This window comes from Papilio machaon, chromosome 13 (genome assembly GCF_912999745.1).
Source record: "Papilio machaon chromosome 13, ilPapMach1.1, whole genome shotgun sequence".
NCBI lineage: Eukaryota > Metazoa > Arthropoda > Insecta > Lepidoptera > Papilionidae > Papilio > Papilio machaon.
The window spans coordinates 409367-425650 of NC_059998.1; the positions used below are offsets into that span (position 1 = coordinate 409367).

Below are 16284 nucleotides of genomic sequence, written 5' to 3' on the forward strand. Positions count from 1 at the left end.
CTACTCATTAGGGTATAAGTTACAGAGTTTTTTTAATAACTTACACGGAAAAGTATAAAGTCGCATTTCGTACATCTTTAGTACACTTAATAATTTAATAATGTAGTAGAATTCCATTGCAGTGACACTGCAGTTGATATATATTTTCATCTCTTTCATTTTATTTGACAAAACAGTGACTACAGTTATTAAATGGTACGACAGTGGAATTCTACTTTTATAAATGAACGTATAAACGAGAGCTCCCGACTCCCTCGTGTTCGCTGATAGCCCCGACTTATCGCACTTTTTGTAAATTTAGCTTTTTATCAAAGACCTAGGCTACCTGATACCTTATCGCATACATAGTTGAGTTTATTAGATGGTTACTATTGGAACGATGTTTTTTTTTTATAATAATTAATCTTTGATGTTATTTCATTTTCAATATAACAATTATTGTTGTTAATTTGTGTTATATTTTAGATGGACTTATAATTTAAAATAATTTAATTATTGTATAAGACGTTAAATTATTTAAAAAATCGTTTTATTACAATTTTGCCCTCTCTTTCTTTATGTTTATTTTTTAACAAGTCTAACAATAGTATAAGTGAAACAGATTTAGATATTTTTAAGGACTAAGTGAAAATTGATTAACTCAATTTCAAAATCATTCACTTGTAAAGTTATAACAAAAACTAAGTCGTTGTCTAGATTGTTGTTTATTTTTTATCTTTATTTCTCGTTGTGATCCTAGTATATAACTGAATTTAATTTTAACGTAACGACAGCATGTTTACATAATTTAATATATATAAAACTAGCTGTCGCCCGCGACTTCACCTGCGCGGAATTAAAAAAAACTTAATAAGTAGCCTATGTGTTCTTTCAGACTATGTTCTACCTCTATGCCAAATTTCATCGAGATCCGTTGAGCCGTTCCGGAGATACCTTCAAACAAACATCCATCTAAACATTCGCATTTATAGTATTAGTAAGAAGATAAATGAATGTGTAGTTACTGCGGTACATTGCTACGTCAATCAATAGATATAGCCATAGTAATTACCTATTATAAATTTGAATGCGATTTTTGATAAGCAGTAGGTAGGTCACATGCCGGCCGATAGCTCTGACACTTAGCTAGATAAAGCCTAAGTTTTTAGTTCTTTTCTTGATAACGAATTCGACTTGCGGCGTTGTAACGTATTTCAGTAATCATTAATAAATATAATTAACACATATTATAATATTTTAACAGTTTTTAAATTAGTTTTGCTAATAATGAATTTGCGATAGTAATTAAACTATTATGAGTACGGTCATAGGCTGGTAAAAATGAGGTCGTGAGTTTGAATTTTCGTAAACAATATGGCGCACGATGATTTGATGATGATGTGTAAGTTATTCTAAGTTATGAACTTGAATATACTCACCGTAACGCGTAACAAAACCTTCTTAGCCAACGACTTTTCTAATTAAATCTGTAAAGAAATTAACCTCAATTAGTTTTTTATTTGCGTTAAAATTTGATGCACCAATTTCAGTGATCATTATATTTAAAAATCAAATTGCTATCTTACAACAGTAGTGGTAAAATTTCTAGATCTTTGTCTAGTCTATGAAAAAGGAGAATAAAGTAAGCACCTATAATAGCTTGACAGAAAAAAAAGTATCACTATGGACACTACTATTAGGAATTAAATTGATAAATAATTAAATCGAAGTTAGATTTGAAGTGTTAACTGACCGCTTTAAAGTCATGAAAGGCGTTAAATTGCTCACGTAGAAATTACGTGAATACCTAAAGGAAATAGACCCGAAAGCCGTTACGATCCGCCCGGAAACATACGAGTGAGTACATTATGTCCGTAAACACCGGATACATAAAGGCGAACGATCCAATCGCGGCAAAGGTCAATCTTTTAGTGTCCAATCGCTAGCGGTCCCTCGGCACGCAAACTATGTAGGCTTTCGTCGAAAGTGAAAGTTGGCAAATGGCGGTTTGAGTTTCCACGTAGTTGTGACGTGTGTGGACGTATGTAAATAGAGCGCGCGTATGTGTGCGTGTGTTGTGAATGAAGCCTCGAAGCTTTTGTCGGGTTATGTAAGTTGGAAATCAACGAGCAACTGACTCTATATTCAGTGACAAGCTAGTTTTATCTCTATGTTCTTACACATTGAGACTATTGTCTCTCACTTAATCTTCGGCTACGGTACATATGTGTAAAGTATCAACTTGACACTTCTGAATAATAATAACTTAATAGACCAGGATGTGATTCGCAGTCTTCGATATTTATAAATTAAATTAAAAACGACATTTTACATTTAAATAATTTCAATCAAGAAAGCCAATCTATATTTAAAATCATTAATCGAATAAATTTCTATTCATCTTGAGACTTATGTCAAAAAGTGGGTAGACAGAACACACAACGACTTTATTTTTTTTAATTCTATTTCGTAATGTTTAATTTATTTTAAATTCTAAATTTAAAAGAGGTTATAAATCATTACATTTAACAATGGTTTATTTATAATGACATGCTTATATGTCTTTAGTTCAATTAATAACGCGAGAAAATATATTAAATTTCAACCCAAATTAGTGCGGCAACTACGTTTTACTTTACGAAAAAAATCTAAATATTTTTAAACACTTCAGTTTTAATAATAGCCTGGAAGTTTTTAAAGCTACGCGGGCCCTTTGAACTCGGTAAGTTAATCACGGCTGGCCACACCGTGGCAACTAAACTGTTCGCTAATAGGGTTGCCCGCTACGCGAAAATTATCGGACCCCATTAATTAAGCCTGCGACCGGTGTCGCTAACTATTTGTAGTTTAACAATAAACCGGCGTATGACTTACTTGTCAGTGCGTTCACGTGTTCGAGTATAAAGTTCGAATTCTATGGACTACATATTCAAAAGTTCAATAGATATTATTAGAAATATCGGTCGAAAATCCTTATGAAAGTCGCTGAAAAACTCATAGAGAAGAAAAGGAAACGTACATAATTGACGTTTAAAAAAAAGATCACGCTATTTTGTGATTGTTTTCTTGTCGCAGTACTTTGTTATGTCTATTGATATTGAAATAGCAAGCGTAACGATTTTTACAGTGATACTATATTTGTAATTTTATTTTTAATTCATTACATTGAATTTGTGCGATAGAAAATCGCTAGACAAAAAAGCGTATCGTGCTCTGCTGAAAATTGGTTGATACCAGAATAGTCATCGACAAAATGTGTGCAGCGCCCTCTGTCAAGAATAAAGTACACCAAAAATCTCATACTAATTTTGACTTATTTGAAGATGTCGATACGAAAGCGATTGTCACAAATATTCGTGCTAGGCCCACTGTTACTGGACTTATAGGATCGTGGGAATTATTTTTAACATACAATTTATCGTTCAGGGCCAATGATTCTTTGCACAAAGCTCGTTGACCTGCCGCCACTACGCTACTCTGTGATCTAGTAAATAAATACTCTATGTATTTATATCTATGAGTTGTTATCAGTCATGTGAAAAGAAAAATATTCTTCACCTTTAGTTAAAAATACGAGTATATTAAATGGTTTTATTTATGTTATAAATGTTTATACATAAATTAATGATAAGGTCTAGCGAATAACTAATGATTTAGTTAAATTAACTTAAGGTAGTGATTAAGTAAAACAAAATAGAAACCTGATTACCTAAAGCGAAGAGTAGACAACTTAGGGTGACTAGACCACAGTCAACTACGTTGGCCCAGTGCGGGTTGGTTGACTATACACATATCTATGAATTCCTTAGCTCATATGCTGCGTGACGATGTTTTCCTTCAGCGTAAAAGGTTGGATTTTACATATCAAATTTGAAATTCGAAAAACACATTAGTACTTGACGAGGATCGAACCTGCATTTTTCTTTCGGTCCAGTCCTCTCAAGCTCTAATAAACAGTGCCATCGAAGCACATTTTCATTCTATTGCAAAACATGAAAACATTTTTTACTTTTTCCTTATTCATTGTCATTAACAGGGAATTGTAAGAGAAATGAGAAAGGAGATTCAATAACATAACGTTAGAGTTACCTTTGTAAAAAAAAAACAACTATGTATTAATGTTCTGAAATAAGTGAAACCAATAAATAATTGTATTTATTATGCAATTTAATAACTCTTAACTATATATTACAGTCATAGATAAAAAAAAACTGTGCTCTTCCTTGTGCTAAGGATTTTGACCCGTGCATTGACATTTATAACAGACTACTGCATAACCCCGAGTTTACTTGAGATTAAATAAACTCTTTTATAAATAAACAACTGTTTCGTTACATTTAGTTTTATAAATCATTAAAGGAAAAATTTATTTTAGATTATGGAAAAAGCTGAATTGGATTTTACGTTTGACGCGTATACGTAAAATATCTGACTTAATTAGAATTATATTTAAACTAGCTTTCGATCGCTACTTTATCCGCGCGGAATTAAAAAAAACAACTTAATTCATATTCTAGTCTATGAGTTCTTCCAGACTATGTTCTACATCTTTGCCAAATTTCATCGAGATCCGTTGAGCCGTTCCGGAGATACCTTCTGACTAAGATCCATCTATCCATCCATCTATCTAAACATTCGCATTTATAATTTTAGTAAGATAGTATGAAGTAAGATTAGTGTCCTATTAATGTTTAGTTCTTATAAAAATCAAGTAATGTTTCAGAGGATATTTTGGCTTACTTGTAGGATCATTTTTTTAATAGCGTTAATAACTTTTATAGCAATTTTATTTAAAAAATCTTGATTTATTAACAACGGAATAGCCAGTATGTCCTCGTATATGAGTGTATTTTGTTGTTTGCAGAGTTTAATGATAAACGATAGAAGCAAGATACAGAAAGAGTGCGAAAGTAGACAGGGCCGTTAGTCTATGTTTGCTAAATAAATGTTTATACGAAGTTATAAAAACGCGATAAGGTAGGTGCAACGGAGATAGTGATGGACGTTTTACTGTTTTAATCGATATATATCCATTATATTGCATGTTTTTTTATTATCATACTTAACAATTGAAATATATAATTTCAAAGTTCTTCGTGCCCTTGATATATTGAAGTTATCAAAAAATGTTTTATTTACGTAACTTTGTAGAACATAATTTTACATAATCGTATTTTTGTTCAGATATAAAATGTCAAGGTTGCATTTTCGTTATCGACAATCGATATGTGGTATCGCGTCACATCACTAACCTAGGGCAGGGCTAGTTATCATTTGTGCAGGAGATTGCGAATACGAACGAGCTGATAAGGTGTGCCGAATTAGACTAGATTATAATTTACAGGATAAACTAGTTTCAGTATTTGATTTTTCATCTATAATTACACTGCGACTATGAACTCTATTATTTACTTTTTAAAAATAATTTTTTTAAGATTTTAGCTGTTAAGTTGTTTCAATTAACTTGGAATACCTGTGTTCAGAGTTAACTTTAAAATACTACTTGATGAAACTTACATTATGATCATCATCATCATCAGGATGAACCAGGAGGAACCAGGATGATCTTTTACTATCATCGTACTTATTTATTCGATTTACGTCTCAACAATTCATCTTAAAAAGTTTTTTGTATTTTTTTTTAATAGATAATCCATCAGTATCATCAGTTAAGTCCGGCAATGGACTACGATGTGTTCTGATGGTAAGAGTTGATCTAGTACAAAGTCTCACATCGTATCTGAGATATTTAGTGCTTCAAAAAATTTGCATAGGTTATCACAGTATACAATTAATTCTGAACGAATTCAAATCAAAGGGTAAACAAGTGGATCGCAATCTCGTCCAGTGCGCAGCGCATTCTCTTACGCTAGTTTCACACAAGGGCAGAACAATGATTAGTACAGTAGAACAGTGATGTACTATACTGTCCTACTGTACTTTCTTTTTGTTTTTCCCTCGTGTGAAGTTAACATTACGTCTCGTACTGCGCAGTAAGTTGCTAGTGTACGGCATACGCAACTCTGTTGTTTACTAAGACCACCGGACGACTCTCTACTATTTAGTTAAACATTCAATTTGTATATCGCGGTTGTGTCATTTTTTAAATATTTATTGTTTATGTCGCATAGTCGCGGTTGACAAATTGTTGTTTGTCGGATTTATGAACTTGGAGTTCGAATTCAATCGCATATCAAAAGCAACTAGACGTAGATTATTACATAAGTGAATCAAAACTTTAGAACAGAATGCAAGCTGTTAACACGTTAAATGCCACAAGATTTTTACGTATGAAATTGAACTCGTCAGGCGAGTCAGTGGTATTAAACGTGTTAAGGGCTTCACTAGGTACCTCAATTTTTTTTATAATTACTAGCTGTCGTCCGCGACTCCGTCCGCTCAGAATTAAAAAATATACTTAATAAGTAACTTATATGCTCTTCCAGACTATATCCTACATTCTACATCTGTACCATATAATATTAAGATCCGTTGAGGAGTTCCGGAGTTACCTTCAAACAAACATCTATACATCTATCAATCTACTTTAACATTGGCATCTATAAATATAAAAGAAAGTCGTGTTAGTTACACTATTTATAACTCAAGATCGGTCAAACTGATTTAGCTGAAAATTGATGGGGAGGTAGCTTAGAACTAGGAGACGGACATAGGTACTTTTTTATTTTGTATGCATTTTTTTTATTCCGCGCGGACGGAGTCGCGGGTAAAAGCTAGTTTATAATATTAGTAAGAATTCAGTAAAATGGTACAACCGAAAACTATACGTGTAATAAAAGTACGCGATGAAACGATTGCAGTTACCTCCATTGATTAGATAGAGCCTTTCGATGAAGAGACACGTCCGCGACACTCATTGTAAAGAACAAACTCGTTAGCAAGCAAATTCATTGTTACACTTCCAAAAACCATTGCATATGAATTGTATAATTGATACGAAGGCAACATAAGTTGACGCTACATCAACTTATAAATGCAACTCATTTTAGCTTTATTGTCTTTAGAAATAAAGACGATAATTGATTGTTTGATTGTGATATAATTGTTTGTACTTTTTGGTGTTACTGTATCGTGAATATAATGGTTTTCGCTAACGCAACGTTCTGCTTATTTTGTTGGTTAACTTTGAATGTACGAGGAAATTGTGTTGTCGTCCTCTTTCGCTTTGATTTTATTTTAACAATGTTTTAATAGTGACGAAATCATTGATTCATTAATGTGCAATAATATTGTACACTAAACTTCATATTTTCATACTTATACGTATATGTTTAAAAGATACCCGTATTATACGATGCAGTACCCAGTGGGTTTTCGGACCTCCATTTGGCCTCCTGACCCTCCTCTCTCGCCTCTTTCACATTTATAAATCTACGCAAGCGTGCTCATAGGTTTTAAATGCTCTTAATACTGCCAACAGATACATGATAAGCTTATAAATTTCATATTTACTTCACCTAATGTTTTAAAAATTATATACTGAAAGCTATATTAAGTAGCGTTGGTAACATTACTGGAAATGTTTGACACATCAAAAGAGTATTTAACAGAAGTAAGCTGTGGGTGGTCCGACTCGAGAAATCCCTATTACATCAAGATACAGTCGAATTCTTGATAAAAATACTTCGCGATTTCGAAATGAGAGAACAATTGACTTCCTTCCTTTGTCATATCAATAGCATAGTAAGTTTAATTTTAAAGAATAATTACTTAAACTTTTAATGCCATAGTTTATTATTAAAGTTATTCCATGAATTGACTAATTTAAAACCATCAACTTTAGTGTTTTTAAAAGTCTTAAGTCATGAATTTAATTTGCACTAGACTGCATTTTTTATTTAATCTAATTACAATTTATTTAGTTTTTTTTTGCACTATAAAATCCCCGAACATTATCGGAAGCAACCGAAATGCTAATTCCGTAGCGATAATAGGTACATTCGTTAATAGAAATAACTAAAAATTTAAATAAAAAACATTGCTATTTCGTAAACTAAATATCGTTAATTACACTGTATTTTTTTAATAAGATAAGGGGGCAAACGAGCAGCGGGAACACCGAGGCGAGACATCTGCAATACCAGAGCAATTGAAGATATGTTGCTGGCCTTTGACAAGGTGATATTAAGGAATATTAACTCTTTTTACGTAAAGCTATAATAATATATGTTGATTATCTTGTTTATATGTTGAAAATTGAAAAAAATATATATCTTTCGTTGTTATATATCAATATGTGAAAGACGTTTTACAGCATAATGTATAAAAAGTCATGGGTTTTATTGTGCACTCAGGGTAATTTAAGGGTAACCCTTGGTAATCATTAAACGCCTCTACTTTAACACCCGTTTCACATAAACGAAGCTAGCCATGATAGAAGTCTAGTTTCTAAATAACATTTTGAACGGTCGCAGCTGCTGTTTTTGCTAATTATTAACAAAATACAATGATAACAAAACGGATAAATTCTTGTTATAAACCTCTTGTTATAAAATCAATTAACATTACGGTTGAATAAATTTTCCTTAAATATTAACAAAATAACTAGAGCTAAAATGATAAATACTTATATAATTAGAAACGATGAGTACAATCATAAATAACAAAAAAAAATATTTTACGTTATATTAAAACATTATCTGTCGCCCTCGACTTTTTCTTATAAGAAAGGGGGAAGGGAAAGTGGACTTGACGGAGAAGTGAACGCTTAGGAAGGGGAAATATTATTTTTCAGTGCATCTCCTCCTCTGGATTAATGGTAGGCGACGCATCTGCGATTGAGGATGTCTATGCGCAGCGGTCGTTTGACTATTTCGGCGAATTCAGGTGGCCGCTTGTTTGCCTTATAATATAAAATACTTAAAGTTGTTTTTAAAAACTGTTTATCTTTTATTCGATTAATTAACCGTAGGGTTTCATAGCAAAACCACCAATGCTTGTATTGGTATATCTAGGTTATGTTTTTAAAGATTGGAGTGTTTTTTTTATATTTCATTTTTTCAATATTTAAATAAAATATATAACATAATATAAACATATGAAAATGTATTATTAATAATTATATTTTATTATTAAAACGATGCATAAATAGGGAAATTCTAAGAACTAAAACTATTTGCAGCATTTTATACGTAAAGAGTAAATTCCATAATTTTAAGGATAAAATGTCTATTGACTCACATGACATTGGCATTCGGTATTACTATTATTAGAGAAGTAATATAAAAATGAAAATAACTTACGATTATTATAATAAAAAATGTGGTAACAAACTTAAAAAATAAAATCGGAGATTCAAATTAAATTCGAAATAGAATATACTTTTTTTATAATATGTTTATGTGTTTTGTAGTAAAAAATATATTCAATAGTAGACAGTGTTGTGCTCGATTGTACTCAAGCTCTATCACTGGCAGACTAGACGAAACGTCACGCAACAGGATAGTCTGCAAAAAACTCGAATCGCCAAACAATGTGCTACAAATTATTGTACACATTTTATATGCAATGTATTTTATCGTTTTTTTTTTTTACAATAAATTTGACACAAAATATACAACTTCTATGAACGATTAAATATAGTTGAAATAATAAATAAATAAATAATAAAAAATGCACTTTCATTATTTATCATGTACCCACGAATAGAGGACGCTGCTGGCTTCGTCTGCTTCTGTTGTCATTAGATGAATTTGATAGTTTACTCAATTTATAATATACTAGTTGTCGCCCGCGACACAATTAAAAGGAAAAAAAAACTTAGTTTATTTCAGCGAGATTCGTTTAGCTGTTTTGGAGATATCTAATAACAAACATCCATCCATCCATCCATTAGATATAACAGCTGATAGGGATTAATGGGTGATTTGTGTATGATATGTATAAATAGAGTTTGTAAATACAACGTCGATCCATCCACTGAAAAACGGGTCGGGCAGTTACGATGACAAGTGTTTTAACAGTACTTATTTTGCATTAAATATAAACGATTAATTTTTCTAGTCGTGAATAAGTAATTTATGATATTTTTCTTTGCAATTACCTATACATTGTCTTTGAATTGTCGAGAACTACTTAAGGATACCGCTTTGTGGACTTTGTTACTTATCGTTTTATTGCTCTACTGTTTTTCCTTTGTAATGTTGTTTATGTATTAAAAAAAGCTCAGTAATAAGATAACGTTCTTCTCGACTTTATCTTTTAGTAGGAAATCATGTTAGTAAGGCATGAATAAAATAAAATTTTACATCTTACTAATATTATAAATGCGAATGTTTAGATGGACGGATGGATGGATGTTTGTTTCAAGGCAGCTCCACTTACGTTACTATTAGGTTTTTTTCCAATTCCGCGAGGACGGAGTCGGGTGCGACAGCTAGTTAATTATAAAATGAAACAAACCGTCGCACTCGAAGACTTTAAGTGGTTTCCTTTAGTTTAGATTTAGTACCAGGAATCTGTGTGATGCCTTCCTTAGTGGCGAATTCTCGACTGTGCGTGCGAAAGTAAGAGTGTTCGTTACCGATGAGCGTACCGTAGACGTAAAGATGTAGAAGAAAAGAAAACGGTTAAAAGCCAATATAAATCTATAATTAATGCATTTTATGTTTATTTATTTTATACAAATAACTTAAATTTTTTAGCGATTACCGTGGGCGTTATTTTTTTTACAAAATAATTAAGGCTTTTTATATATTAGCCGTGAAATTCGTTTACAAACACTTGTATATCTCTACTATTTTATAGCGGATAACAATATGTGTTTATACAAGTTGTCAACATTGGAAACCCACCCTTATATACATCTGGAAGTACATATGTCAGTAATAAATAATTGTATACAATCTACACGCTTTTCTTCATTTTAATAACATGATCATAATTGACTTTGTTTTCTACGCACTAGTGATATGGGCCTTGACTCATACTTGTTGTTACCGACTTCAATATGTAATTTTTTTGCTAAAACGCAATATAATTGGACGTTTCGATTGCTAAGAATACAAATATGGTTATTAATAGTTCGTATATCTTAAAAGTCTATTCTATGTAATTTTACTATCTTACTAATATTATAAATGCGAAAGTTTAGATGTATGGATGTTTGTTACAAGTTATCTCCAGAACAGCTGCATGGATCTAGATGAAATTTTGTATATATGTAGAACATAGTCTGGAAGAATACATAAGCTACTAACTAAATATTTTGTATGTAAAATTGAGCTCATGTTCAATAAAGTAAAAGTTACAATAATATATTTCATCCACATACTACTTCGGTTTAAGTTAAAATATTTTATTATTATTATTATTAAATAAAAGTTAATAATATAATAAATGACGAGGCCGTTATCGCAGGAAGCGCTGAGACACAATCCTATGCGAAAGCGCTAGGTATTGAACTTTGCAAGGCCAAGGACTAATCTAGATGATTGTGTAGTCATTTCTATTTGTGGCTGGAAAATGTAGCTGTTTATATATTCACGTATGATTCATTGCCTTTTACTTTAATAAGGATTAAATTAATTTAATGCTTTTGTTTTATAAATAAAGCAGGCAAAATATAAACTTTTCCACTAATATTAAGCACTATATCGAGAATATTGTAACTATATTAGGTGTAGGTCTTTAGGACATAGTAAACTTGAAGTATGTACAAGTATATAGATATAATAAGTGCAGTGTGTTTTAGAATTTAAACTCTTTTATATAGTAAATATCATAACAGTAAAGTTACATATATCAAAATTACATAAGTACTGTATGGTTTAGACTAGACGTATTACTCTTAATTCAATAATATTTAAGAAATCTGATCGAGCTAGTTTAAGTTTTGTCAGTAACTGGATACGAGAGCGTTAGTTCGTGCACTAGTGATTCATTTTAATACGCTATCCTTTCAGAAATTCTTACAGAATTATTATAATTAACATACAAAACATGAAAACAACAAATCAAAGTTTAAACACACAACTTTAACTTATTAATTAAACACTTAAGAAGATTGAAGTTTTTAAGAATGTCTTAGAAATACAGTAGTGAAAAGGCTTTTTTATTACTAGTATTTTGTGTTCTAACTTTTTTGATGTATCTTGAGATTGCTGTTCATATGTCTATTAATTCAATATATTAATGTGGTAAGATCGTACATATCACACATATATATTTAAGCACTAAGATCAATTGTCAAACAAATGCCACATTCGTAGCAACTATTGCAATGTAAAAATGACGAAAGTAAATTAAAATTATGTCTATCTTGTATTTATCTTATTCAGTTATAATTAGATTCTTAAGAAGTTACATAGTAATAAAATATATTAATTATTGATGTTAAACAATTTTGATGGATTTGTTGAAGTTAATAGGATAATACTAAAATGTGTGTCAGTAGGTTTGAATACACCCTTTTATCCTGAATTAAACAATATTATCTGTTTTATGTTTTTTTTGTCGCATGTGTATAGAAATAAATTCGAGAGTTTCGCGCCATTTTTTTTTTTCATATAATAAATTCGTGTCGCGTTGTCTACGTCGCGTTGTGTCAACCGCACGGCGAGGTATCTCGGCATTGGTCTACAAAAATATGTTATCTTTTCTAAGAACAAGTAATGTAGCAATACAACACTTGTCATTCATTGACATCTAATAAGAGTGGCCGTAGAAAAATGCTAAATGAACGGCGTCCGTTGTCCTAAAACGAGGTTATCCGGCGCGGTCTAACACAATTTTTGTGCAAATAATATTATCATTTGGCACGACCTTGCTCCCAGCTATCACCGAATTTTGCTAGTTCTAACGTCATAATTGATAACCGAGAGAAATAAAAAAAATAGTACTCACCCGAAACCGCGCAATCCTGGCGGCGGCACTGCACTTCACATTAAAAAAATAAATTAGTCGCTGAGAAAAAAAAAACTAAAATGTCAAATTGGTAGTTCACTGTTGTCGGGTCATGTCAGGCGCGTAAGTGCAACGTGTGACGGCGTAGTGCTGCGAGCGTGGTGCTGCACATCGCGCGGTCGCCGGCAGTCGCCGACTGGCGGCGCGCACGCACGCACGCCCCTCGTGCCCCCCGCCCGCGCACGTCGCACACCCCGCGCACACACCCCGCGCACCCCGCACCGTGCCGAAAATGCGCCGCGTAAAAATATGGCGGGGGGCAACGCGTAAAAACTGAAGGGGTGCTTCGCGTTTCTCGCGCGAGGCTGTATGCTAATTAGGGTTGTAACGGATACATTTTCGCCTTCTCGACGGACAGTATTTCCCTATTGAACTTTTACGTTATCTTATTTATACTGCAACTTTCTTTTCAGGACTCAAAATATAAATATTAGCAATAAGTTGTCTCAAGATAATTTATTTCACCGTAAATATTGTAAATTGTTAAATCACAACGTAGCAACTAAAGATTCTATTCTATCTATTAGAGACGGAAGGTTTAAAATATTGAGAAAAAAACATTACTAATTTCGGAAGAAAAAATAAATTTCGTGTCGGCAGTGCGTATCGCGACCGCGCTTTCCTTTCGGCTCCTAAACAAGTACTCACGTACAGCCCTATGCTAATCCATCGTACACTCGCCCTTTTTTCCGGGGTGGGGGCTGGGGATGCAATTAAAAAGCCGCGCGTGCGTGGGGGACGCGATTAGGATGGAGACGGAGAACGGAATGAGTCTGTCACCGTTTTTTACTTTTTCCTAGTCTGGTGTTCTATGTGCGATTGCTCCCCTCGCAGATAGACGCGGAATCGATGATCGTCTGGACGGCCGATGTCGTTACCGCCTTCTGTTTATTTTTTGTTCTGTTTTCACTCTTTTCTTGTGTTTGAATAAATTCAAAAGGTATTCCATTTGAATATAATTCAATAGACTAGTTATATTTGATATTACATTAAATAATAATACCAAAAGAAATTCTTTAAGAATATATAACAGTCGTTGATCATTACATTTATCTAGAAATCTCAATGTCACCACCGTAGCCAGTTCTACTTAACGACATACAAAGAATTCGTTGAACAAAATGAGACACAAGAACACAAAGTTGGCGAGCAGAGCAAAGCGCGTAGCCAGGGGGTCGTGCAAAGCTCAGCGTGCGAGCTTTGCAAGCTACGAGCTGCAGCGCGCGAGCTTTTAACGCGCTTTCGATGCATACACAAACACGAATGTGCGTAACTACTGTAAACGACTTTGGTCTTTCTTGTTTTGTACCGCGAAGGAGTATTATATCAAATTGTAGTTTAGCTGTTGTTTCATTATTTTTTTTTAAATGTTTCAAGGAACTTTGAATCTATATATATAAAAGAAAGTCGTGTTAGTTACACTATTTATAACTCAAGAACGGCTGAATCGACTTGACTGAAAATTGGTGGGCAGGTAGCTTAGACCCAGGAAACGGACATAGGATAATTTTTACCCCGTTCTCTATTTTTTTATTCCGCGCGGACGGAGTCGCGGGTAAAAGCTAGTTATTTATAGTTAACATATAATTAACGTGACTATTATTTAAATTTAATGGCTGATTTTTTGACCTCAAAATTTTTAATTGCCTTAATCTAGTGATATATGTTTATCGTTTAAGATTAAAATTTTACTAATATTATAAATGCGAAAGTTTAGATAGATGGATATTTGTTAGAGTCATCTCCGGAACGACTCAACGGATCTTGATGTAATATGGTACAGATGTAGAATATAATCAGGAAGAACACATAGGCTACTTATTAAGTTTTTTTTAATATCGAGCGGACGGATTCGAGGACGACACACTTGTTTTTGACCTGTACTTGAATTAATTATAAATCCTTTGTTAGTAGGAGTTCCAAAAGGAAAAAGTCTACTAACTGTTGAAATACAATTTTATGCTATATTCGCGTTTATGTACCTAATTATTGTTAAACAAGTACTTGTAAGTAATTATCTCTTGTGTATGTGTAATGTTCCAGTAATACAGAAGTATTTAATTTTAAAATATAGCTAAATTTAGATGTAGTTATAACAGCTGTTTAAACAATTGCTCAAAACATCAGTATGTCAGATATAGGATACGATAGTGTAGTGTAGTGAGGGAAGAAGAAACAATAGTAAAATTGATGAGTTTTTTATCGATTTAATACATAAAAGGTAATGCAGACAATCGGTCTTACATACCTAGTGTAGTAATTAATTTATTCAAGGCGAGTTAATTATATGTAAAAAAAATATTTATACTAGCAACCCTTCCCGGCTTCGCATGAGTGAACTTTAATTTTTTTTGAACAAATATAGCCTTAATTAAATATATTACTTAGAGATTGTTTTTTTTAAATCGGTTTAGTTGTCTTGAGTACCAAACATATAAAAGTACAACTTTACTTTCTATAATTTTGACATATATATAAATTAACTAAATGTCTTACAAATGGGCACACAAATTACTTTGAAGATTTATTATACTTAGGCAACGCATCTGCAATTGCGAAAGTCTATGGGCACCGGCCGGTTCGCCATTTCAGCGAATTCATGTGGCCACTTGCTCGTTTGCCAACTTGTAATATAGAAAAAAAATATTATGATAGTTATTAGATATAGCATGAGTTTTTTTTTATAGTATGTGTTCAATTTTTTTTTTGCATAGGACTTTTTTGTCTTGTTTTCAGTGGTTTAAAGTTTGAATTAAAATATTTAAAGCTTGCAACAATAACATATTATGAATTTAATTAATTATAATTAACTTTCGAATGATACTTTTTAGTTTCGTAGTGTCAAGATAAAAATGTTGTTATGGATACGAGGGTATGGAATAAATCTTGACTAGAATTTACTTAGGTTTTTCAGAATTTTTAACACAATGCATTAAAAGTAGTACCTTGCAAGAGTGACAATAATTATATTCAATATGTTAAAGGTTTAAATTATCTTGAACGATAGAAACTATTTAATTCAAATAAAACTGCAAAAAAATGTCCTTAAGAAAAAAATCTTAACAATTTTAAAATTCAAAAAATAAAATTTTGGCATCGCTTATACATTGAATGCGGTTTAACGGTCATGGATAGGTGCAAAATCCTTTGCTATTCTTGAGAACTAATTATTTATGCAGGTCCATCTAACGCCGAGGCCCCGGTCCGCGTGCAGCGCGGCTGGACCCTCGGACAGTTCGAGATCGCCACTTTGCTATTAGCATCATAATAGTTTACTCTAAAAAGGGTTGCAATAATTTGTAGCACAAATTAAAATTGTAGCATGAACATCCTAAATCACAACAGTGCAAACTTTAAATATTTTTAATTTTACTCATGTAA

The 16284-nt window shown here is 32.4% G+C and overlaps 1 protein-coding gene across 3 annotated transcripts in view; it reads right to left on the reverse strand.

Annotated features, from left to right (window-relative positions):
- Positions 1-13023, reverse strand: part of LOC106710384 (broad-complex core protein isoforms 1/2/3/4/5) — a 27714-nt gene extending 14691 nt beyond the window's left edge. For all 3 annotated transcript variants that reach the window (XM_014502405.2, XM_014502403.2, XM_014502404.2), the window contains exons 1-2: positions 12844-13023; positions 1419-1466 (exon numbers count right to left, since the gene is read on the reverse strand). The gene's annotated coding sequence lies outside the window, so the exon portion shown is untranslated. The remainder of the gene's footprint in view (positions 1-1418; positions 1467-12843) is intronic.
- Positions 13024-16284: the final 3261 nt, after the last annotated feature.